Source organism: Hylobates moloch, unplaced genomic scaffold (genome assembly GCF_009828535.3).
Source record: "Hylobates moloch isolate HMO894 unplaced genomic scaffold, HMol_V3 SCAFFOLD_5, whole genome shotgun sequence".
Classification (NCBI taxonomy): domain Eukaryota; kingdom Metazoa; phylum Chordata; class Mammalia; order Primates; family Hylobatidae; genus Hylobates; species Hylobates moloch.
The window spans coordinates 21,365,138-21,390,156 of record NW_026652280.1 but is presented as its reverse complement, the minus strand read 5'-3'; the positions used below and the strand labels follow the sequence as shown (position 1 = coordinate 21,390,156).

Sequence of the window (25,019 nt, the reverse complement as noted above, 5' to 3'; positions counted from 1 at the left end):
TAAGAGAGTGAATGTATAACAAGATGATAGTTAGTACTGTTGAGGATGGTACTGGCATAACTAGTTCTTTATCTGGAGAGGGGGTTGGGGGAACAGCACAGACCTCTATCTTATATCATAATCAGTAGTAAATTCCAGAATCTTCAAACACTTAAATGTAAACAAGCAATTCAACTTTTACAAGAAAATATAAGAACCTATTTTATATAATCTTGGAGAGAGGGAGAATGTTTAAGCAAAATTGGATATGCACAAGCTATAAAAAGAGACACACTTTGAACATATATTTTATTTTTATTTGTTTATTTTTTGAGACAGTCTCACTCTGTCAGGCTGGAGTGCAGTGGCACTATCAGGGCTCACTGCAGCCTTGACCTCCCAGACTCAGGTGATTCTCCCACCTCAGCCTCCCATGTAGCTGAGACTACAGGCAAGACCCGCTGTATTAGTTCTCATTACTGCTAATAAAGACATACCTGAGACTGGGCAATTTAGAAAGGAAAGAGGTTTCACAGTTTCACATGGCTGGGGAGGACTCACAATCATGGGTGAAGGTGAATGAGGAGCAAAGTCCCATCTTACGTGGTGGCAGGCAACAGAATGTGTGCAGGGGAACTCCCCTTTATAACCATCAGATCACATGAGATGTATTCACTATCATGAGAACAGCATGGGAAAAACCTGCGTCTGTGATTCAGTTACCTCCCACCGGGTCCCTCCCACGACATGTGGGGATTATTACAGTTCAGGGTGAGACTTGCGTGGGGACACAGGGCTAAACCATATCAGCTACCATGCCTCGCTAATTTTTTGTGAAGACGAGGTTTCACGATATTGCTCAGGCTGGTCTTGAACTCCTGTTCTCAAGTGATCTGCCCACCTCAGCCTCCCAAAGTGCTGGAATTAACAGGCATGAGCCACCACGCCTAGCCTGAATATATATTTTAATATATTTTTAAACTTTTCTGGGGCAAAAGATACGTGATTAAGTCATAGATCAAGGAGGGATATTTGAAACAGACATGGGGTTACTATCTATAACAAAAAACTTACAAATTGTTAAGAAAACCACAGAGGAAAAATGGACAAAGAATGTTAATATGGAATCCACAGAAAACAAATGCAGACAGCCAGCAAACCTATGAAAAATAGTTCATTTTTGCTAGGGAAATGCAGATTAAAACAACGAGACATTACTTTAAACCCATCAGATTGGTAAAAATAGAGAAAAATAACACTTTTTGATAGCAAGGCTGTAATAGAAGTGGTAAGTGGTATTATTTCTCATAATACTGATGGAAATGTGAATTATGGCCTTATTTGAAAAGCAGATGGGCAATGTATATTAAAATAAAAAACTATTATACCTTTCTTCTAAGCAACCTTTGTCCTTGGTTATCTGTCTTTTAGAAATACAAGTGTGTGCAAAGTCATATGTATAAGGATGTTTATTGTACCAGTATAGTGGCAAAATACTGAAACTATGAAAACCCATCAGTTGAAAAATGGCCAATTTATGGACTATTTGTACCATGTAATATTATGAGAGAACTAGAGCTGTATGAGTTGGCTTTGGAGGAGTTTCTATGAGAACTTGATGAATGAGAAGCAATGTGTAGAAAAGTGTATACTATCCAGTTGTAAAAGACACATTCCTCCTGTGCCCATATGTGTGAGTGTGGAGAACAAGATGAAAATGTTCATTCTGTATGTTAAGCAGGGAGTGGGGTGGAGGTTAATGTGGAATGGTGGGAGAGTGGGGTGGCCGGGATTTCCAAGTCACCCACCAGTGATGAGTGTTAACCACATCCCATTTTTTTCCTATGAAGGAAGCTGCAATGCTGTGGTTTGAGGTTAAACATGCTGGCTCCTTCACTTAGGTCTTGATTTGGTTTTTGTTGTTGTTGTTTTTTTAATTCTAGTCTGTTCTCGTTTTGCTGCGCTGATATCCTCTTAGATTTTACGAGCATATTAATTGTGCGTATTTAACATTCTTCTTTGGTTTATTCTGAGACCCCGTTTGCCTGCCCCTTTGGCATCATTGGCGGTTCTTGGTGGTCTACTGGTCTTCCTGTTTGTGCCTCCCAGTTGCCCTTTTTTCACTGGAATGTGCCAGGTTAAAGCAATATGTAGGGCCCGGTGGAATGGGCCAGGAGGTGGCCTTTCAGGTGTGGCTCCTGCATGACCCTACTTGCTCTCTTGAGCTGCCTGCACTTCAGTCTTAGGACCACATTCCTGCTTTGGCCTACATGAAGTGCAAGGTAGCAATGGGAAAAGCAGAGAGGAAATGAAGCTTCCTGATAAATCACCTGATCGCTGCCCCAGGGTTAGTCACTCTAGCCCCTTGGATCTCTTGACTCCATCTCTTGACTTGTTTCTTTTGAATTTCCAGCATCTGGAGAATACTACTTGTACAGCAGCAGTCCCCTGGTTTTGTTTTTCTTTCAACCCAAGCCCATCCCATATCTGTTCATTTGACGATACTGTGTCTTATTTTCCCAAGATTCTTATGACTGTGATATTTAGTCTGAATCAGAGAAAGAGAGAGATAGAAATGTACACTCAGAGGGCCACTTGGATGGAAACTTCTGTTGATCTCTCCAAGCCTTAGTGGGATCATCTGTAGAGCAGGGATAATAACAGTGCCTATCTGTTACTGTTAGGGTTACTGCAAAGATTAAAATAGGTGGTGCTCTTAAACGACTTAGAACAGTGCTGTCATATAGTAAGGATTCCATAAACATTAGCTGCTCTGGTTTTTTTGTTTTGTGTGTGTGTGTGTGTGTGTGTGTGTGTGTTTTGTTGTTGTTGTTTTAAACGGGATCATGCTGGAAATACTAGATTGCAACAGAGCTTTGGGGTTTTTTCTCTAATTAATAGATCTAGGATGTTTTCTGAGGCTTGTCGTGTTTTTAAAACTCTGTGGTATTTCTTTTTATTTCTTTCTTTCTTTTTTTTTTTTTCTTGTTGAGACAGAGTCTCACTCTGTCACCCAGGCTGAAGTGCAGTGGTGCCATCTCAGCTCACTGCAACCTCTGCCTCCCAGGTTCAAGTGATTCTCCTTCATCAGCCTCCCAAGTAGCTGGGACTATAGGCATGTACCACCAAGCCCAGCTAATTTTTGTAGTTTTAGTAGAGACAGGGTTTCACCATGTTGGCCAGGCTAGTCTTGAACTCTTGACCTCAAGTGATCCGTCTGCCTTGGCCTCCCAAAGTGCTAGGATTACAGGCATGAACCACCGCACCCAGCCTGGTGTTTCTTGATATGTCTATGTGTGAGGGTTTCTGTAGCTAAATTCCCATAGTTGAATTCCTGGATCAAAGGACAAGAACATTTACAATGTTCATAGACGTTGGGAAATTGCCTTCTGTAGTACTGCACTAGTTTCCACTGGCTGTAGTGGTTGATGAGAGCACCAGTTTTTCCCTAGTTCAATATTAACCCATTTTGTCAGTCTTTTCATCTTTGACATTATGGAAGGTAAAAGCATCTCATTTTATGTCTTCAATCAGTGAGGCCAAGTATCTCTTCGTGTATTTATATTTCCATTTTTATCCGGTGCCAACTCACATCCTTCTGTCAATTTTTCCTTTGACCTATTAATTTTTCATTGATAAGAATTCTTTGTAAAATGGGCAGTTTAACTCCCCATCTGTCATATGTTTTTTCTCATTTGATTTATTGTATATCTTGTATAGCACCTTTTAATTTTAACATTGTGTTTTTAAATGTCTTTTCTGTGTTGACTTGGAAAGCTAACAACTACTTACAGCATAATTTCCTTCTGTTAAAAACAAGAAGGGATTTTCCCACTCTAATTGTGAAGATTATACATTTTTCTAAGTCTGAAAAAAATAGAGGAAAAAACAGAAAAAACAACAGAAAGAACATCAGTCACTCTTAATATTTTGGCGTTGTCCTTTTAGTTGTCTTTTAGGAAAGAATGTATATTTATACTTAGCATCATAACATAGATATAGTCTATTTTGGTGATTTATTCCAATATGTAATATATAAGTTTCTGAATGTACAATATCCTATTTATCATATCTGTTAAGTTCGTTTCCAGTTTTTCATTTAAGAGAGAAAGATACTGGGAATATCTTTGTGCAAAACAAGAATTTTTTTTTTTTTTCAGTCGGATTCTGTTCCTATGATACCTCCCTGGAAATGGGATTCCTAAATCAAGGAATATTAGGATTTAAATACTTTTGGTATAGATTACCAATTTGCTTTCCTAAAGTGTGATACTAGTTTATGTTGCAATCAGCAAAGACTCACTGTGCTATCATCAGAAGAGAAGAAATCTGCCCTGAAGATTTGGGGGAGGAGTGTTCGTAGAGAGGCATGTGAAAGTGAGTTTGAGAGGTTTGAGAAGTAGCCAGGAGGTCAGTGGGGCTGGGGAAGGGAGAGAGTTCATGGGGGAGGGCTGGAGATGGAGGTAAAGGAGCCATGGCTCTTTAGGGCTGTGTGGGTGCCGCGGAATTTGCATTTCCTGCTTAAGGTTGTAGTAAGTCAGCCTGGAGAGTTGCAAGAAAGGAGTGGCTTGGTGTGATTTATTGTTGCAAGTGAGAGTGACCCAGAGGCCAGTTAGGAGGCTGTTACAGAGGCCTAAGTGAGAGCGGATGGTTTAAGCACCAAAATGGTCACATTCAGAATGGAGAGGAGGAGATGGTGGGGGATTAAATTTGGGGATGGAGCCCTTAGCATCTGTTGATTGGATGTGTAAGAGAGAAAGGGAAGAGCAGAACTGAGGAAATGTCTTCTTGAACTGGCTGGGGGCCACTGAGATGAGACAGATGCGCTGGGGAGCAGTGCCCAGGTGGAATCACTGCTCCTTTTAGGTCTAAGGCATCCCTTAGATCTCCAAGTGGAGGTGTGAAGATGATGGTAAACGAAAATGGAGCTTAAAAGAGGGGCCAGAGTCATTTGCATTTAGGTGGTCTTTACAGCCTAAGGAACTGGAAGATTTCACTAAGGTTGAGGTCTTTCTTTCCTGTGAAAATGTGATCAGGATCCTAAGTAACAGCCCTAAAAATTAAACATTAGGAATACAAGGTTTCATAAATTAGGAACTGTCTATAGCTGCCAGATTCTAAATGCTTTGAGGATATAAATCTTTGGGTCTTTTCAAATGCTTTGAGCAGAAGAGGTACATCGTATTGTGTTTACTGAATGGCATTTAAAGATGCAGGAGACCTTTCCCGCTTCTTGATGAAACAATTTGCCTTTCAGATGTTTCGTTATAGTGAGTTGATTGTAGGACCTTATGAAGCATGTAAACCACACATTTGTAAAGCATTGGAAGAAAAAGCTAACGTGAGTTAGGAGGGATTTAAGACCATGTGAGGAAATTCAAGCCTATGTTGTTATCACCAAACCTTGCCTGTGTTATGTAAAGATTTTTGCCTGTGTCATGTTATCTTTGTTTTGTTCAATTTATTCCTCCCCCTCCAAGTGTCCTAGTTTCTCCTCTACTGTAGCTGGTCTTGAACAAAAGAGAGAAACTTGGATCTCCTCCACCCTCAGCATCTGAATTCTTCTCATTTGGTTACTCACTGTGTTAAAATAAGTGGTATAGTACATTCTTAGCAGTTTGTTTATTTTTAATTTTATTTTTTATGGGGATAGGGTCTCGCTCTGTCACCCAGGAGTGTGGTGCCATGGTGCAATTGCAGCTCACTGCAGCATTATAACTCTTGGGCTCAAGCGATCCTCCTGTCTTAGCCCCCCGAGTAGCTGGTATTACAGGTCCGTGCCACCATGCCCAGCTAATCTTGGCAATTTTTAAATAACATTTTTTTCCGACTATAACAGATTTAGCTATTGGAAAAGATAAAACATAAAGCATTGATCTACCTGTGGAGCCAAATAGCCACAGGGATATAAATTGGTTACCATTTAATTTTATTTCCATCTATATTTGGCTATATTTATACTTATGTATATGGAAATAGTTTATGAATTTGGAATCACACTATGATATTTTTTAGAATGATGCTTTTTAAACTATTTTATGGTAAGCATTTTATGATAGCTTGTAATGTTATTTTTAAAAACATACTTTTCGAAGGCTGCAGAGTATGGATAAATTCATGATGACTTTTTAGAGGAAAATATCAAGATGATCTCACTAACAAATCCTAACATTAAAAACAAGAGCAAACAAAATACAAAAACTGAACCATCTTTGGAATACTATGAAATTCAGATTTTATGTTCTTAATAAAATCCTGTTTTGAATGAAATCAGTCTTCATGCTTTTCTTATTCCTTTTGGCTATGTTGTCTGCAGTTGAATTAACTTTTTATATACTTCCTTTGCTTTGCATTGAAACAAGCTGATCCATTGTGACCCTTTGTGGTATTTCATAAAACCACACCCTAAAAACCGCCCAGTCTTTTAAGCGTAGTCAACAGTATTGAGCAATTTTTTGGGTAATATTGTCGGAAGTGTTAGGTGCCATCCAACAATGGCTTATTGCTTACATTTAAGTGTAAGTAATATACAATTAAAGGAATGTTATGACTTTTTAACTTCATTTTGAAATTTGAGTTTAGAAAAAATTCCAAGGGAAATGAGCAAGAATGAAAGCATCCTCTCCTACTGCCAGACTTCTGGGAGACCCACCCCTGGTCTTCCCAGGTGTCTCTTCAGTGACCTTGTTGGTCGGTGAGGGCTGTGGAAAGTTCTAGGGAGGCTGCTCGTCCCTCCTCTCCTTTTGCTCATTGCATTCTGCTCAGATTATAAACCTGAAGTATCTGTCTTAAGACGCCAGCAGCTTTTTCTTCATCAAATCCAGACACATGGAATCCCCCACAACCAAGAATTACCCAGCCACAAAATGTCAGTAGTGGCCCGGTAAAAGAAAGCTGGTTTTAGACTTAGTCTCAGAAGCTGGCCATCTTCCATGGGTTATCCCGATATCTGCATCCTTTTCTCTTTTCACTATAGCCTGGTGATCATGGTGGCAGTTTTCATTTTGGGACACTGGTGAGGTTAGAATAGCTTCAGGCTTCCCTCAGTGAATAGTATTGTGGAGGCAGGGGTGGTAACACTGGGTTGGAGCTGGTGTAAGGGTTGAGTCCACTCTCTAGCCTCTGTCCCTCGATCATGGCGCTGCTTTGATTGGGCCCTAATTTTCTCCTCTAGACAAAGGGAATTGAACTAAGACTTCCAGCATTCCCTCCAGGCTTAACATTTTTTCATTTGGTGCTGATGGTCACTGACTATTTTCCAGTTACATTTTAATGCAAGTTTGGCAGAAGCTGATTTCTCTGGGTTAGGGAAAATGACATAGTTGGCAGGGAGGTGGATGTACACCATTTGTTTGATCAGTTTGCCTAGAATGGAGGTGGCAGAATTGGAGTTGGAAAGATCAAATGTAGCCTTTTTTTCCCTTCCAGAATGAGGTTTTTCTATGCATTTTTTTGCGGCAGAACCTCATGGGACAAGGCAAAAGTGAGCATACTCAAGTGAAGGGTATGGTTATGGGGGAATGGTTATTAGAAATGTCAATTGTCTCAATTTTTTAATATTAATTTTCAGAGGGAGACAATTGTGTAATTAGTGTTTTAATTGTTTGCCAGGGCTGTCATAACAAAGTAGCACAGACTGGGTGGCTCAACTACCACGAATTTGTTTTCTCAGGGCTCTGGATGTCCGGAGCCTGCGATGAAGCAGGGTTGGCTTCTTCTGCAGCCTCTCTTCTTGACTTGCAGATGGCTCCTCTGGGTCTTCCCAGGTCATCTGTGTACCTGTCTGTGTCCTAATCTCCTGTTCGTATAAGGGCACAATCATATTGGATTGGGACCCAACTACTAACCTCATTTTAACTTAATTACCTCTTTAAATACCCTCTCTCTAAATACAGTCACAATCTGAAGTATTAAAGACTTCAACGTAGGAATTTTGGGCAAATACAATTAAGCCCATCACAATCAGGTAACATTTGGTAGGATGTGTAGATGCTTTTTATCTTTAAAGGAATAGGCAAATCGTTAAAAATAAATAAATAAAAACTTGTTCAACTTGTTTAGGTACATTTTCTTATAGTATATTGTGGTTCTTATTTTTTTAACCTTCCAGCTAGTGTGTAAATTGGAAATATTGTAGCTTAATTTGATAGTTTTAGACATAATCAAAGATGATGGAAATCTGTTCTTAAATTTAGTCTATTCAGCAACTTGTGTATCCTCAACTGCTGAAGACTAAAAACTTGAGATGTTCCTCTTGTTTTAAGAATTTGACTGAAAATGGGCTGGGCACGATGGCTCATGCCTGTAATCCCAGCACTTTGGGAGGCCGAGATGGGTGGATCACTTGAGGCCAGGAGTTCCAGACCAGCCTTGGCAACATGGCAAAACCCTAAAAATACAAAAATTAGTGGAGCATGATGGCTCACACCTGTGGTCCCAGCTATTCAGGAGGCTGAGGCACAAGAATTGCTTGAACCCCAGAAGCAGAGACTGTAGTGAGATCGTGCCACTGGGTGACAGAGCGAGACCCTGTCTCAAAAAAAAAAAAAAAGACTGAGAATGGTTGACACTGTCCCCCTGTCTCCAGGAGGGTGAATGTTTCTAGTTGAACCCTGGTGCCCACTTGCTCCTCTAAGCCTTCAGCAGTCTTCCCAGCCTCAAGGGGTGATCCGTTCATCTTCCCCCCACCTCTGGAAATCCCAGCGTTTGAATGCTGGGGAGAACTGCAAGTCTAGTTTACAGGGTTTCTCAGCTGACATGCCAGGAACACTTCACGAGTGAGCATGCCACCAAATTTGAGTGCATATAGAAAGTCAGCTGTTTGCTACAACTGAGGACACTTCCTATTAGAGCCACATCTGCTGGGGTGGAGAGCTGTATGGGTTGGAGAATAGGGTGTGACTTCTTCCAGCAAGAGGAAAGAGAAGTAGCATAGTGCCCGTCGCAGGGAGAGAGCACATGTTTGACTTGCTCTTAGAATTTCCATAGAGTAAGTGTGGTCAGGTTGCCAGACTACCCCTCAAACGAGGACATGGTGCTGCTGGGTCCAAGGGTAGAGCTCCGCTGCCACCTTCAGGGCCCTGATTTACACCTAAGGGCACACAACTGGGATCTGAAAACTGGGATGCACAGTAGAAACTGTGGATTTACAGGGCGGGGCTGTCTCTCATCTGACTGTTGATTCTTTTTGGGACTGTAGTTTGTATCATAGTTATTTTTGTTCTTGCTTTTTTCCCCTCTTCAAGACAATAAGCTTTTGGAGGGCCAGGAAGTTGTGTTCCCATCTGCCGAGTGTGGGGCCTCGAAAGCCAGAACCTCAGAATGTAGAAGCTGAGTTAGTTTGTGGAAGGGTGAAGGGCTGACCTCTACTTTTGGAAATGCCAAAATCTCTGATCTGGCTTTAAATAAGCAAAACAGCCCCACCAGACATAGAGTCATCCACAAAACCTCATGACCTCTGTTATTGCCCATCCTGTGTGGTAAGCCCACTGAGAACTTCACTTGAAGATGCTGCAGGAACAACTGCAGGGAACCTGGAGATAAGGCCCCGGGTGATGATGTAAGCTAATTGCTGAGCTGGGTGGAGCTACTTAACCTTATGGTAGGGGGTGGAGCTTGACGCAACTCCCTTTTCCACCAACAAGCATTCCTTTCTACCTGTCATTGAAGTGAATCATCAGTATAAGTAGCGAGCTGGGCGCATTCCTTCTCAGTTGTGTTAAAACTTGCTGATATTCCCTCGGTATCAGCAGAGGTGTGTACGGACACTGCTTTAAAACTGGGAAGGAGGAAGACGAGGCCAGGGAGCCGGAGGGTCACCGAGGTAGATTTCCAGCACCGCTAGTCCAGCTGAACACTTTCCAGCCTTGTTTTTCATCAGCTTTGAGGAAAAGTATAGGTAAGAACAAAGACACCGCTGTATGTTTGCTATATGAATGCATAACATCTGTTCTTGGTGTGAGTTTGATGTTGGTTTAATACTGTTTTTATGTCAGCGGCATAGTTCTAGCACATACCAAGATTTTCCATTTTAAATGCTTTTTGGTGTTCACAGTTAGCTATAATTGGTCAATTTTACTCTCCGTACGCATAAAAAGAATGATAGGCAAAGAATGAGCCTTGAAAAGAATTGGGATCTGAATTCTGATCCCTTATTCTTTGCTTCTTATCTTTCTTGACTATTTAGAAAAATGTACAGCTTTTCTTCCAAAAACCAAAGCAATAATACTTTTATTTTTGAAAATAATGGAAAATAGAGACCGCTGAAGTTCTATGAATGCTGTTTTCTGTTTTAGAAATCATAGGTTGGGGAGGAAAGAATTGTGTTTTCCTTCCTGTTCTGTTTCGAGTCTCAGTATTTCTGACTTAGAAACCTCCTGGAGAAGAGGGAGATACCAGCTCTACTTGGTTTCAAGTGAAATACCATCTTAGGTCATAAAATAGTTTGCTTGGAGAATAATTCGTGGCTTGTATCTGAATTTTTGGTTGGTAGCAACAGAAATCTTTCTCTTCCTCAGTATGAGTAATTTGGCTTACATGATTTAGACTAAATTTTATTATATTTTTTGTTTGAGAAAACAAAAGTCAAAGCCCAGAACATATTCAACTAAGTTTTTCCCTCAGGTTTTCTATCATTTTCCCACCCTTCCTACTCATACATGTGAATATGCTGAATGATTAACACGTGATTTTTGTTTCTTTACTGTCTCATTTCATGGTGATTCATAAACTGTTAGTTAACTGGTTATAGTGTATCCATATGTTGGCAAAGCTTGAAATAAATTTGAGTGCAGGCCACACCTTCGTATCAATGAGCTGGGTTACTTTCGGTAAAGTATTTCTGATGTCATTAAGTGTTAAGATGGCTGGAATTCTAAAGACAATAAAAATGTATCAACAATATGAAATATCAAAGCCTACAGTCAAATCTGAGTTATTCTTTAGTGCTTATTTCATAGCTATTCTTTAATATTTATTCTTTAATACTTATTTCACGTTGAAAAATACTTTACACATGTTTGAATGAGATATTGCCAGTGAAAGAAACAAAAGGAAGCAAATAACTCTATAAGGGAAGAGGGATTTTAAAGTATGTTTATGCTGGCCCCAGGCTGGTGAGTGAGTTTCATTAGCAATGACCAGGAAGAGAAAGAATGACCACAGTGGTGGGTGCTGACCTTTTTTCTTTTAAACTTTTTTTAATGTCTGTAAGGAGTACGAGGTGAACTTTAATTCTTGTGGGAATCTAGTAAGATAATGGTGAAGTCAAGAAGAGAGGAAGAAATGCTTTTTATTTAGTTAAGAGGAAGTAAACATCTGTATTAGTTACAGATGTTATGCCTTAACCTTTTTCATTCCTATCGTTTTTATGAAAATTTGCCTTTTTAAATTAAATGAAGGTTTTTTGGAGTCCTATATTGCAACTAAATGTTGATTTAAAATGACACATTTGGGACATTTTCTTGGCACTGTGGAATATAATGAAAAGATATAAAATGAAGGCAGGTATGAAATTGTATGAATTCTGCTACTTCAGTATAGAAGTTTTATTCCAAAGTGGTTTGTTTGGTGGATGTGGTGATGGTGGGGGGCTCTATGTACTTAATTAAGGCAAGTGATGGGACAGGAGCTTTTGTGGTCTTGACGGTTCTGTTGGGATGGGAGGGTTATTTGGGATTTTTATGTTTCATTCCAGGCAATGTTTATTTTTTCAGCCTGTACTTCTTAGGGTTTTACCAAGTCAATTTTCATGTGAAGCCATTTTCATATCGTTTCTTTCACCTTGATGGAAATCTTTTCCTTCTTATATGCTTTGAGTTAAATATGATGTAATGTGCTAGTGACATAGACGGGGCTTTCCTTTCTACAGGTGGGCTTGAAGTGAGCCTGCCACTCGCTCACCTTGAATCACGGAGGTTTCAGAGGCAGTTGGCCTTCAGGGCAATGGCAGAAGCACGTGTTCTCAGCTGTTTTCTGAGTCTATCTTGACTGCGTTCCCAGTGGCCCAGAATTCCCCAAGGGTCACTCGACACACCCTCATCTACAGTATATATTTGTGCTTCCTCTGTGCCTGGCCAGGTTTTCTCAGTACCCAGGAGCACAGGTGGGCAGTGGGATGTGAGCAGGCGGTACCCAGATTCCCTCCCACAGGGGCCACAGGGAGCACTTGGGCGCTTCCTGCCGAGACCCCCCTGCCCTTCAGACTAAATGGAAACAGATCCAGGAGTCCAGTGGACTCAGTGGAGTTTCATAGAATACATGGAAAACGCACCGCTTTCAGTGATGTAAGCTGTCTTGTTCACTTCACGATTACTCATCTGGCCTGCAGCAGGCAAGAGGATCACATGCAATTATAAACAGCCTCCTCTGACTAAGGTCAGTGACTGGAAACCCTGTCACGTTATCAGAGGTCATTTGGTCATAGATTCTTGGGCAGAAGCCGTTGAGAGTCCTGGGGGTGTGATCTTTGAGCCTTTGCCAGTGCTGGGGTTTGACCCCTTTTAGCTCAATTAACTGAGTCCAGGAGTTTATTTTGCCTGAGATCTGCCATGCTAAGTTGACAGGCTTGAGACTGGAAGGAAGTCTCTAACTTCATTAGAGGAAATGGTGTGGCAGGCTTTAAGACATTTTGATATACTCCACTTTTTCTCTCTTGCCCTGTTTTGTTGAGGTTTTCAGGGCCATAATTATACCTGAGGTTAATCAGTGAGTGATCTATCTGAAAGGAATTTGTTCTCTTTGGGCACCGTCCTGTGTGGTATTATATTTGTGTTACTATTTAGCTTAACTCATTGAAAAGGCCATTTAAGTCACTTGTCCTGTTCATTACTTGAAAACAAGTTGTCTTCTCTTTATTCTTTTAGTCAGTTACCAAATATTTCCTAAGTGTGTCTTGTGCTAGACATTGAGGGGCACTCCTTCTCCCTTTCACTTGTCTGTTTTTGTTGAGCTACATTTTTCTTTAAGGCCGATTGTTCTCTTCTTCTTACTTTTGTTTTCACTTGATTTGTTTATTTATATTTAAATATGTACTTTAACAGTCTCGACGCATTGGTCTGAATGAGGACGGTGATCCGATTGGGAAAATGCCCCTTAATTTTGGTTTAAAAAAATTAATTTTCTTTAAATTATTTGTTTATTGATAGGGGCCACCCACACCAGGTGAGTGGTTTCACTGTGTGTATGGCAGAGGAATGCTCTGTGTCTGGAAAAAACAAGTAACTTAGCTTGAAATACTATGAAAGCTGAAGAGTACAAGTGTCAGAGAGAAAGGGGTATTGGGGGGGGAAGAGACTGAGAAGACAAGACACAGTCAGGGCCCTGTCACCCGTGTGGAACTGCAGGTCCCTGGAGAGATGATGCATTTATCCCTTTTTAGAGATATTGCCATTAAAATTTGATCTTGAGCATAACACAGAACTGAAAGCTTTGATGACAAAGCCAGCATCTCAGTTTAGCAATAACCAGGTTAGGGAAAAAAACCCAGAAACTCAACAGTGAGATTCAGCTCAGCAATGTGGGCGGGGAACCCATTGTCCCGCCTTGGGCAGGGAGCAGCCCCAGCCACTTCATCTGCCTGATCCTGGGTTTTATCCGCTTCACAATTAAATTTCCTTTTTGTTATGCTTGTGCACATCTATATTTGGCTTTGCTTCTTATTTTTGAAGAGAGGGGAGAAGTGTGGGCAAGGTAAAATACAGCTTGCAAGCTCCCAAATGGCAAATGCACCAGTTAGAGTCTAAGTGGCCTCCCAACCTTAAGGTGAAATTCATTTATTCAGCAAATATGTACCAAGCCCCTCAGGGACCACTGCTGGAGATACCAGTGCAAATAGAAGAGGCCAAGGGCACATTATTAGGTCCTGAGCCAGTGGCCTGCACAGCCATCTGTGACCACCTACCTCTCTGCTTGCAGGGAACTGCAGCCTGGTGGAGGAGACCCATAATAGCCAAGTCAACTGATAATAGAATTAGTAGTAGTGTTGGGGGACATAAAGAAATCAGGGTAAGGCCATCACAATTACATGGGTGGATGATCTTTTATAAAACAGCACAGTTTTGTTTTCTTCTGCCACGGTATCTCCTAACATTTTCCAGTGTGTCTATTTTTGGTTAATATGGAAGTTGTGGCTGACACTAGATTAGGGGTTAAAAGAAAAAAAGAAAACCAACTTTTAGAAATCTTTGAAAGTGACTTAAATATTTCCACTCATCAAAGACACTCAAGTCTCTTCTCATCTAATCAATATTGGAAACTAGGAATATCCACACCTATGGAATATCCTCAGAGAAAATTAATTATTCTGCCCTCTAAGAGGTATAGCAGTTTAGACATAGAAGTAAAGGCCTGAACTTGAGGCTGCACCATTGAAGGCAGAAGTGCCCTTTATCTCCCAGCTTTGTCGTTTGCCGAATGCAATTGTGTTAAATTAAGTGACCTCCAATAGCAGAGCTCTATGTTTTCTCCCCTGACCCCCAAGTCAAAATTGATTATAGTAACCCATCAAACCAGGCCTGGCAAATGATTTTTTGCAACTATAGGATAAATACTGAGGGGGAGGGACGAACATGAATGCATATGCAGAGCAACACAGTCATGAGACTGTTCTGTTACTTCCTAAATTTCTTAAAGTTAGCACCACTGAGAATAAAGCTGTCTTTTCTGAGCTTCTCAAGTGAGCAGGGGCATGAGTTCCTGTGCTGTGCCTGGGGACAGGGAAGGCTTTGGGACCTACTGTGGTCTTAAGTCTGAACAGTGCTAATAGCCTCGGCTCGCCAAGTGCTGGGCACTGTGCTAGAGGGTGTACAAACTTCTCATCTCATGAGGCCTCACTGCTACAGCTGATAGAGATGACATCCAGTTGTTTTTAGTTGCACATGGCAGAGCTAGAAAACAAACCAGGGTGTGTCAGACTCCAGAGCGCATGCGCCCTCTGTGATGCCGCTGTGTTACCCTAGATCAAGTCAACCAAGGCGTCCATTAAAAACAAAAAAAAAATCTGATCTTTGTCAAATATGCAATTGTTATATTTTTGTTAGAGTCTGCCTCTCCAGTGAGCGATATTAATTTCCTTCAAGCGGCTACTCACAGATTTCACAAAATCAGAAAGCTGCCTACCCTGCAGCCCGTATCTGCCTCCACATCCCCACATCAGTCCTCCTTGCTGTGCTTCTTGTCTCTTTAGTTTTTACTATCTTCTAACCCTGTGAACTTTAGTAATTTATTCTGGATTGTTTGCTACCTGTCTCTCCTTGGTAAAATGTAGGCTCCACAGAGGTAGAGCGTTTTGTCTGTTTTCTTCCCTGGCATATCTCAGGTGCCTAAAACAACCATGCCAGACATGTAGTGGTGCCAGTGACAATTTGTTGAATGAAGAAATGGGAGAAAAAAGCAGACCCCGGAGCCTTAGGAGGGTCTGTGTAAGGGAGTCTCCAGGCAGTCTTCCTGGGGATGTCCTGAAGGACCTCATGATACTGATTTTGGTCAGTGTGGAGGCTGTGGTTTCTTCTGAGCTGTCAGTACTTGGAGGTGAGTTGTCTGCAGGTCACCTCATCCCACCTTTATGCATTAGTAAAATGGAATTCGCTGAGTGGTTCTTAGGACTGTGTGGTCAGTCTAATTACCAGACGTCCCTGCATGCTCTGTCTAAGGGCTGGAGTCTGCTTTCCTTGCTTCTCTTCTAGAAAGAGGTCTGTCCACAAGGGATTAGCCTCGTGAAGTTCCTACTGTTGTTCATTGACCCAGTGAGTGTTTTACCCACTGTGGGTTTTTCCTACCTAATTGCCCCTCTGGTTTTCAGTGTTCAACATGCTGCAGCTACATGTTCTGCTGTGGTTTTACTTAGCTTAATCCTTTATTAATTGCCTCTTGTTCAAACTCCCTAAGAGCAGATTATCCTTCTCTTTCAGCTTCTGCTCCGTTGCTATTGAACCTTTTTTCAGTCGTGACATCAAAAAAATAACCAAGTGTGAGTCTGATAATAGCAAGTAAGGCTATTTTATTTCTATCCAATTTACCCCAAATTTGAGCAGTATTACACCTTAAAATGATAGAGCTGGCTCTTGCCCAGCATGTGAAAAGTGTATGCTTCATGATAGACAGATCTTTTGCAGTATCTGCTTACCATAAATCTCAAGATTTACCCTACCCCACTCCCGCCATTACCCCCATTTCCCATTTGCCTAACCTACCCTAGGGCCATCTCAGTGCCCTGTAAAGCAATCTTTGTTGCAGACCCACTGTGTGACTGGAATGTGATGCACACAAGTGACCAAGGCATGGCCCTGTTCTCAAGGAGCTTCCAGACCAATAGCAGAAATGGACACATAAGTAAACAACTGCACTACTGATAGGCTTCTGCCAACAGAAATGGAGCTTGAGGGCCAGGAAGCCTTCCCAGAGGGACTGGAGCTTGTTTTAACGTCATGTGCATGCCAGGTGGGGGCAGGACATTTCTAGCAGAGGAGAAAGCATTCTGTGCTCTGAGAACTAAAAGTCATAGTCACTCCACTTGGCGACATGTATAAGGCACATGGAATAGGGCCAGAGCTGGGCAGACCGTGTATGCCACAATAGTTCGTTGTAGGTTACAAAGAACCAGTGCAGAGTGGGTGAGGCATAGGCTATTTGATTAATAATTTGGCTGCATTGACAAGATACGGAAAAGGCGAGGTTGGGACTTTCCGTGAATTTTTTCCTCAAGGTGCTTAATCAGGTTGGGATGGCCGGAGGGGGCCCTCATTTGCTTGCCTGGTGCTCAAGCCTGAGGTCCTGGCCTTTAATAGTCAGGGAGATGTGTGTGGAGGCAGGGTGTGAGCCCCCTCCAAGGAAAGCTGCAGTCTGAAAAGAGGCCCAGGATGAGCGTTGGGGAGTATCCACATACAACTTGATATTCCTAAGGTCTCAGTTCTTTATGGGAGAGCCCATGCACTCTTCCACACTTGGAATTCTTTGCAAAGTGAGTGGTATTTGAGCTTCTTTAGAGTCTTGCTACTCCCACCAGCTGTACTGGCATCACCAGGGAGCTTGTTAGAAATGCAGGTTCTTGAGGCGCAGCTCACACCTACCCAATCAGACTACATTTTAACCAGATCCCAGGCAATCCCTGTGCACGTGAAGTGCTAGAACACTGCTCTGTGGTAAAATGACTTTGCTAACCATGAAAGAGGGTGATTTTTTTCCCTTTTCCTTTGGTATTTTTTGTAGGACCTATTTACCTTTTAGAATTTTTTCAGAATTATAGACTGCAGAATATATACAGTGTCAATGTCATTAGCAATTAATTAGTGATATTTGGCTAGAATACATAGTTGTCTCCACACAAATGCCATTTCTTACACTGAGATGGCACATGTCTGGTTAGGGTTTGGGCTCATTTGTAAGGAGCCACGCTGCAGGCAGGCATGCTCCCGGGACATTAGTTGCTCAGGTTTCAAACTGCTGCCCCAGCATAGCGGATGGCACGGTGACAAAGTCCCTGTGCACCCTCACATTGCCTGTGGTGATCTATCACACATTTTGTCCCCTAATGACCTAGCTGGGGGAGAACTCATGTCTCTGTTTGTGCTAATGCTCACTGTATCCCCAAGTGGCAGTACTTAATATAATTGTCATTGCTCTTTAATATTATCTCATTCCACGTCAGCTGTACAAAAATTTGAGATTAATTACAACGAATGTTTTCTCAATCCTTATTGAGAGCTGTTTAATAGTTTATTTGGTATGTGAAGATTTGTATCTAGATTGAGGCTTATACAACTTCATTTAAAGACAGCTTTTTCGGCTGGGTGCGGTGGCTCATGCCTGTAAGCCCAACACTTTGGGAGGCCGAGGCGGGCGGATCATGAGGTCAGGTGATCAAGACTATCCTGGCCAATATGGTGAAACCCCGTCTCTACTAAAAATACAAAAATTAGCTGGGCGTGGTGGCGGGCACCTGTAGTCCCAGCTACTCGGAGGCTGAGGCAAGAGAATCACTTGAACCCAGGAGGCGGAGGTTGCAGTGAGCCGAGATCGTGCCACTGCATTCCAGCCTGGGCGACAGAGTAAGACTCTGTCTCAAAAAAAACAAAACAAAAAAAAAAAAAAAAGGAAAGCTTTTTCAGGTTGGAAAAGTATCAACAGCAGACATGAAAAAGCATGAAAAATGACACTAAGAATGTAAGCAACTGGAAACAAAAATTATAATGGTGCATAGTGAGCCGAAGATCTATATTTAAATGTGAACCCCCCTTTCAGTTTATAAGTGATTACTAACAGCCTCATCAGGGTTTCTGGAATTAAATGTTTTATTATTTCCTCCCAAAGTCAGTCCTCAAACATTAGTATTTCTTGTGTTCTTTTGATTTGAATATTTGTTTTTAACACACAAGGATATCAACTCTATAAGTCAGTTAATATGTTCGTGCTTTTAGTTAATGAAAAGTGGCTCATGATTTCAGTTTTTGGTATCAGGTAATGTTGTGGAAGTGAGGTTCACTGTGAAGCTTCTTTTTTTTTTTTTTTTTAATCATTTTGTTGTTTCTTTGAATATATATGAGCTTATAACTCGAGACACTATGTGAAATGACCCTGTGTTTCCTACATTATAGAAAAGGGGAAAATGAAGCAAGTTCAAGAAAATTAGATTTATGTGGAAAATAAATTCTGCATCTAGTTATTCATTATCAGGTATGAGATTACAGGCATGAGCCACTGTGCCTGGTGACCTCGTTTGAACTGGATTACCTCTGTGAAGACCCTGTTTCCGAAGAAGGTCAACATTCTGAGGTGCCGTTGTCAGGTATGAGGTAAACACACTGAGAATACCACATTTTGGCAACTCAGACAAGACTATTTTCCAAACATGTAACCCTGGGAAGAAGGTAACCTATCATAGTGTGTGTTAAGAAGTCAAGCAACCAAGAAATGTTAATTGAAGGCCCGTTTCGTACAAGGTTGCATGGAAAAGACACACTAGTGTAAGACATGGACAGTGGCCCTGAGTGACGTGCAGCCGGTTTAAGCGAATTAAGATTTACATACTTGAAAAGGGACAAACAAGTCTGGACATGGTGACTCATACCTGTAATTCCAACACTGTGGGAGGTGGAGGCAGGAGGATCCCTTGAGGCCAGGAGTTCGCAGCCAGCCTGGGCAACATGGGAAAACCCCTGTCTCTACAAAAATTAAAAAAAAAATAGCCACATGTGGCAGCATGCCCATAGTCCCAGCTACTCACAGGGGCTGAGGTGGGAGAATTGCTTGAGCCCAGGAGATCCAGGCTGCAGAGATTGCGCCACTGCAGCCTGGGTGGCAGAGCGAGACCCTATCTCAAAAAAAAGAAAAAAGAAAGAAAGAACAGAAAAGGAACAAACAATAAACACAAGATTCCATGGAAAAGGGAGTGGTCTAAGTATTCAGACTGTAGGAATTCAGAGAGTGGAGAGGCTGGTTATTATGGGGGTGCTCCATCCTGGGGAGATGAGGGAAAGGAGGTGCTGGCTGCCTGGAGCCTGGAAGAATCAAAGATTTCCAAGGGTATGGGGGTAAAGCATGAAGGATGAGTGAATAGACACCAGGGCTGAGCACCCTGAAAACTGTGAAGATACTAGATTGACCTGTTTGGAAAACCAAACAGACGTGGCTGTTATTGACAAGTGGTTTTGTTTTCGTTTTGAGACAGAGTCTCGCTCGGTCGCCCAGCCTGGAGTGCTGTGGGTTGATCTTGGCTCCCTGCAACCTCCACCTCCGAGGTTCAAACAGTTCTCCTGCGCCAGCCTCCCAAGTAGCTGGGATTACAGGCATGAGCCACCATGCCCGGCTAATTTTTTGTATTTTTAGTAGAGATGGGGCTTCACCATGTTGGCCAGGCTGGTCTCGAACTCCTGAGCTCAGATGATCCACTTGCCTTGGCCTCCCAAGGTGCTGGGATTACAGGCATGAGCCACTGCACCTGGCCAACAAGTGGTTTAAATTGGATTCTCCATTTCCTGCCTAATAGAAAGTCTGAAGCATAGGGCAAAAGTAAAGGAAGGACCCTGTGTTCTGCTGGTTAAATATAACAGAGGTCTGACTCCGTGGCTATTATAGGAGAGGTGCATTTTGTTCTATGTAAATTATCTTAATGTGTCCCCTGTGCCTTTACCCCATGATTATTTAGCACTTTTTTCTCCAGGGTCACAGGACAGGGAGAAACATACACCCATAAAACAATGTCATCTAGAGGCAAAAACTTGTAATGCTCAAGCATGTGCCCTGACGAGGTGGGGCAGGGTGTGTAGGAACAGTACTCTACTAATTATTACAGAGCTTGCTGTGCACTCTCTGTAGAAGTCCTTCAATATCCAGTCTAACACACACAGTAACTTAAGAGAGGATTTTTAAAAATCAAAATGCCCTCAGATTTGTATTGGATTTAACCAGGCTGAGATCCCTGAGATCCAAATATAATAATGTGTCCTTTTTGGATGAATCAGACAGACACAGGGAAAAATCTCCAGTGTGTGTCCAGCTTTAGAGGTGTAGTAATGGATTCCAGAGTTCACACTGGTGGGCCATCCAAGACTTTTAATGCTGATGTGGGCTTCATTCTTTCTATAAACTCCCTTCTTGATAGTGCACAGGCCCAGGGGTTCTAAACATGGGTACCTGCTGTAATTGATCTGCGTAACTGGGGAAAATAAACATCCTATGGCAGCCACGTGTTGGGATATAGGAGCATCACCATAATCTAGCCCTTTTCCTGTTGATTATAGTTTTTTCTTCTGTGATCACACAATTGTTTTATCCACGCTTTAAAAATTTCATTTTAAGAAGTGCAGCACTCAGAATAACAGAAAAGTCAGGTGTCTGGTGGTTTGTTTGCACATTTAATAGACTTGAAGATAAAATCTCTAAACATTTATTTTGCAAGTTGTTTTTCTGAGAGTTGAGGGGAAACTTTTGCCCTTTGGTCTCCCTGAGGAATTCTAGGATTTCACAGGTAGGCATGTGTTTTGGAATGTGGTTGGCAGGGTGGCATGAGGAGGGCACATATTTTAAGCGTTCTTAGGGCAGATCCACGATCCTTTACCTGCCATTCCAAAGTCCAAAAAGCCCTGAAAACCAAAGACATCTTTGTAGGTTTGTAGGAAATTGATTTGAGAGCAAAACCTGATGTGAACAGATTTGAGAGTATTCTAGGAATCATGTATAACACTTCATTCAATGCTTTGTGCCTCTTGCTGCACAGATATTAACATTCACTTATGGGCCCTGCCCCAGCCCCTACTGGGGATGCTATGCAATAATTGGAATTATCAAAATAATAATAATAATAATAATTGGAATAGTCACTGAGTCATTGTATTAGTCCGTTTTCACGCTGCTGATAAAGACATACCCAAGACTGGGTCATTTATAAAGAAAAAGAGGTTTAATGTACTCAGTTCCACATGGCTGGGGAGGCCTCACAATCATGGTAGAAGGCAAAAGGCACGTCTTACATGGCGGCAGACAAGAGAGAAATGAAAGCCAAGGGAAAGGGGAAACCCCGTATAAAATCATCAGATCTCTTGAGACTTATTCACTATCACAAGAATGGGGAAAACTGCCCCCATGATTCAATTATCTCCCACTGGGTCCCTCCCACAACACGTGGGAATTACAGGAGCTACAATTTAAGATGACGTTGGGTGGGAACACAGCCCAACCATATCAGTCATCTTTCTAAAGTGAGACAAAAAGTCAGAATTCTGTAACACATTTGTTCCCAAGGGTTTCCAAAAAAGGTTGGCTTTAATGGAGTATTAGTTTGCTAGGCCTGCCATGACAAAGCACTATGAACTAGGTGGCTAACAACAGAAATTTATTTTCTGTCAGTTTTGGAGTCCAGAAGTCTGAAATTAAGAGTTAGCAGGATTCTGCTGTCTCTGAGCCCTATGGGAATATCCTTTCTGGCTCTTCTAGTTTGTGATGTTTGCCAACAGTGTTCTGTGTTCCTTGGCCTGTAAATGACCATCTTCTCGTTGTGTCTTCACATTGTCTTTCCTCTGTGCCTGTTTGTTTCTGTGTCTACCTTTCCCCTGATCATAAGAACACCAGTCATGTTTGATCAGGGCTCAACCTAATGACCTCATTTCTTCCTTCCTTCCTTCCTTCCTTCCTTCCTTCCTTCCTTCCTTCCTTTTTCTCTTTCTTTCTTTCTCTTTCTTTTTTTCTTTCTTTCTTTCTTTTTCTTTCTTTCTTCTTTCTTTTTTCTTTCTTTATTTCTTTTTCTCTCTTCTTTCTCTCTCTCTTTCTTTCCTTCCTTCCTGCCTCCCTCCTTCCCTCCCTCCCTTCTCCCTCCCTCCCTTCTTCCTCCCTCCCTCCCTTCCTTCCTTCTTTCTTTTAAAAATATTTTTTCTTTTTTTCCCTTCCTTCCTCCCTCCCTTCCCCCCTTCTCCATCCCCTTCCTCCCTTTCCCCCTTCCTCCCTCCTTCTCTCCCTCCCTCCCTCCTTCCCTCCCTCAGGGTCTTGCTCTGTCACCTAGGCTGGAGTACAGTGGCATGATCATGGCTCACTGCAGCCTCAACCTCCCTGGCCTAAGCAATCCTCTCACCTCAGCCTCTTGAGTAGCTGGGACCATGGGTGTGTGCCACCATGCCTGGCTAAGTTTAAAAAAAAAAATTCATAGAGATAGGGTCTCACTATGTTGCCCAGGCTGGCTTTGAACTCCTGGGCTCAAGGGATCCTCCTATCTCAGCCTCCCAAAGGGGCAAGATTACAGGCATGAGCCATTGTGCCTGGTGACCTCATTTGAACTTGATTACCTCTGTGAAGACCCTGTTTCCAGAGAAAGTCACGTTCTGAAATACTGGGGGAACATAGTTCCCCATCTTATAAGATAGAGTATGGGTCAAGACGAGCTGCTCCATTCTTTGTTTGCGTTCAGGCCAGTGCCAAGTTCAAGATCTTTGCCTCAGGGCTTTCCTGGTACCCCTGGGAATGTATATCAGCAGCAGTTGTGTCACTGAATGGGTGTCACCTGGGGGGCTGCCTGTTCAGACATTAGAAGCTGCCACATCCCCTGTTAACTCCACGTGAGGGAGGAATCCCTTCCCTCCGACAATTTTGCCTGTGAGAATCAAGTCAGATTTTGCAGTGAGAACTGAGCTGAGTGTAGAATAAGTTCCCGAGATACTTCTGGCACCGTTGTTACTCCCCCACCGAGAAGCCCAGAATGTTCCTAGGTGTATTCAAAGATTGTACAGGAAGGGCTTAGGACGGTGCTTGGCTCATATAAACACTCAGTGGCAAAGAGGTTGATGCTTAAGTACACAGGAAGTGTTTACCAGTGCACATAATTGTACACCAGTGAGCTCCACCATGCAATTTACCGTCTGTCCAGTACATTGACCCTATGAGGCCCACTCTGTGTGGCACTGCTAACAGGTTTTATTGTTGCTTACTCATTTCAAAAGTGTCTCCCTTGGCTAGACCTTTGTCCTGAGCACTGGACACCCATAGGTGCTCAGCAGCGTCCCTCTCTGCAATGCAAAAGGGATACCGTGTGCCTCTGCATGTCAGCTCTAGTCCTGGCATCCCAGGAGCATACAGTGACAGTGGAAGTGAAGTGCAAGCCGAGTCCTGGGAACCAGTGACTGCCAGAATTAATTAAAAGTAAGCATCTTTTTTTCCCTGGTTAGTTAATCCAGGCTGAATTCCCTGAGTAGTTCCTGCCATGAGAACTTGCTCTCTTTTTTAGTTAGACACAGCTCAGTGTTGCCTCCACTTTGACATCACGTTCATAGTTCCTGTGCTTGGCCAGACTGTTTTCAGTCACAAGGACATAGGTGAGACTGGTCACGGAATTGACTTTCAGGGTTCCAAGGGAATAATTAGTTCAGAAGTCTGTCCCCATACTTGTTTTCCAATGCAATCTGTGTCTCTGTGGGTGTGTTTTTTTTTTTTTAAGGCTGTGTACTTTGTAAATTGGAGATAGAAGGAGCCAATTTATTATAAACAGAATAAAATATAATTAAACAATTAAAAGTATGTCTTTATAGCCGGGTGTGGTGGCTCACATCTGTAATCCCAGCTACTTGGGCGGTTGAGGTAGGAGAATCCCTTGAACCTGGGATGCAGAGGCTGCAGTGAACCGAGATTGTGCCGATGCACTCCAGCCTGGGCAAGAGAGTGAGACTCCATCTCAAAAATAAATAAAAATTAAAATAAAAATAAACATACGTCTTTGGCCAAGTGTAGTGGCTCACACCTGTAATCCCAGCAGTTTGGGAGGCAGAGGCAGGAAGATTGCCTGAGGCTAGGAGTTTGAGACCAACCTGGGCAACATAGTAACCTCTTCTCTATAAAAAATTTTTAAAAATTAGCCAGGCATGGTGGTGTGTGTCTGTAGTCCCAGCTACTCAGGAGGCTGAGGTGAGAGGATCACTTGAGCCCAAGAGGTCGAGGCTGCAGTGAGCCATGATCTTGCCACTGCACTCCAGCCCGAGTGACAGAGCGAGACCCTGTCTCAAAAAAAAAAAAAAAAGAAAAAAAAAAGAAAATGTTTTAGGAAGTACTGGTTGGGTTAACGTTTCTTCTTCTAACCATGAGGGAAGTAGGTGGGCTGTTCTGGTGACTGAGTCAGTGTCCTCCCAGACTCACTCATGAGAGGAAGCATTCACTGACTGACGTGATCTGATCTTGGAATTTTTTTCTTTGCCTCCTGGTCTTCACAGCCGTTCCTTTTCTTTTACGCATCCATGAAAGGGAGACTCTAAGATCTTCCTTGCCAAGGTTGTTGTAGCAATGAGCGATGATGTCTCTGAGGCACCAGGCACGGTGCTGGCACCCAGAAGCTGCTTAATGATCCTGGAAGTTATGACCAATTGCTCATAGTTTTTCCTATGTTTCAGATCATCCTTAAATAATTGTCATTGGCCGGGCACTGCGGCTAACGCCTGTAATCCCAGCACCTTGGGAGGCCAAGGGGGGGCGGATCACCTAAGGTCAGGAGTTCAAGACTAGCCTGACCAACATGGAGAAACCCCGTCTCTACTAAAAATACAAAATTATCCTGGCGTGGTGGTGCATGACTG

The 25,019-nt window shown here is 42.4% G+C and overlaps 1 protein-coding gene across 10 annotated transcripts in view; it reads left to right on the top strand.

The window, feature by feature from the left end:
- Positions 1-25,019, top strand: part of NEDD4L (NEDD4 like E3 ubiquitin protein ligase) — a 359,974-nt gene that overhangs the window by 171,622 nt on the left and 163,333 nt on the right. The window lies entirely within an intron of this gene.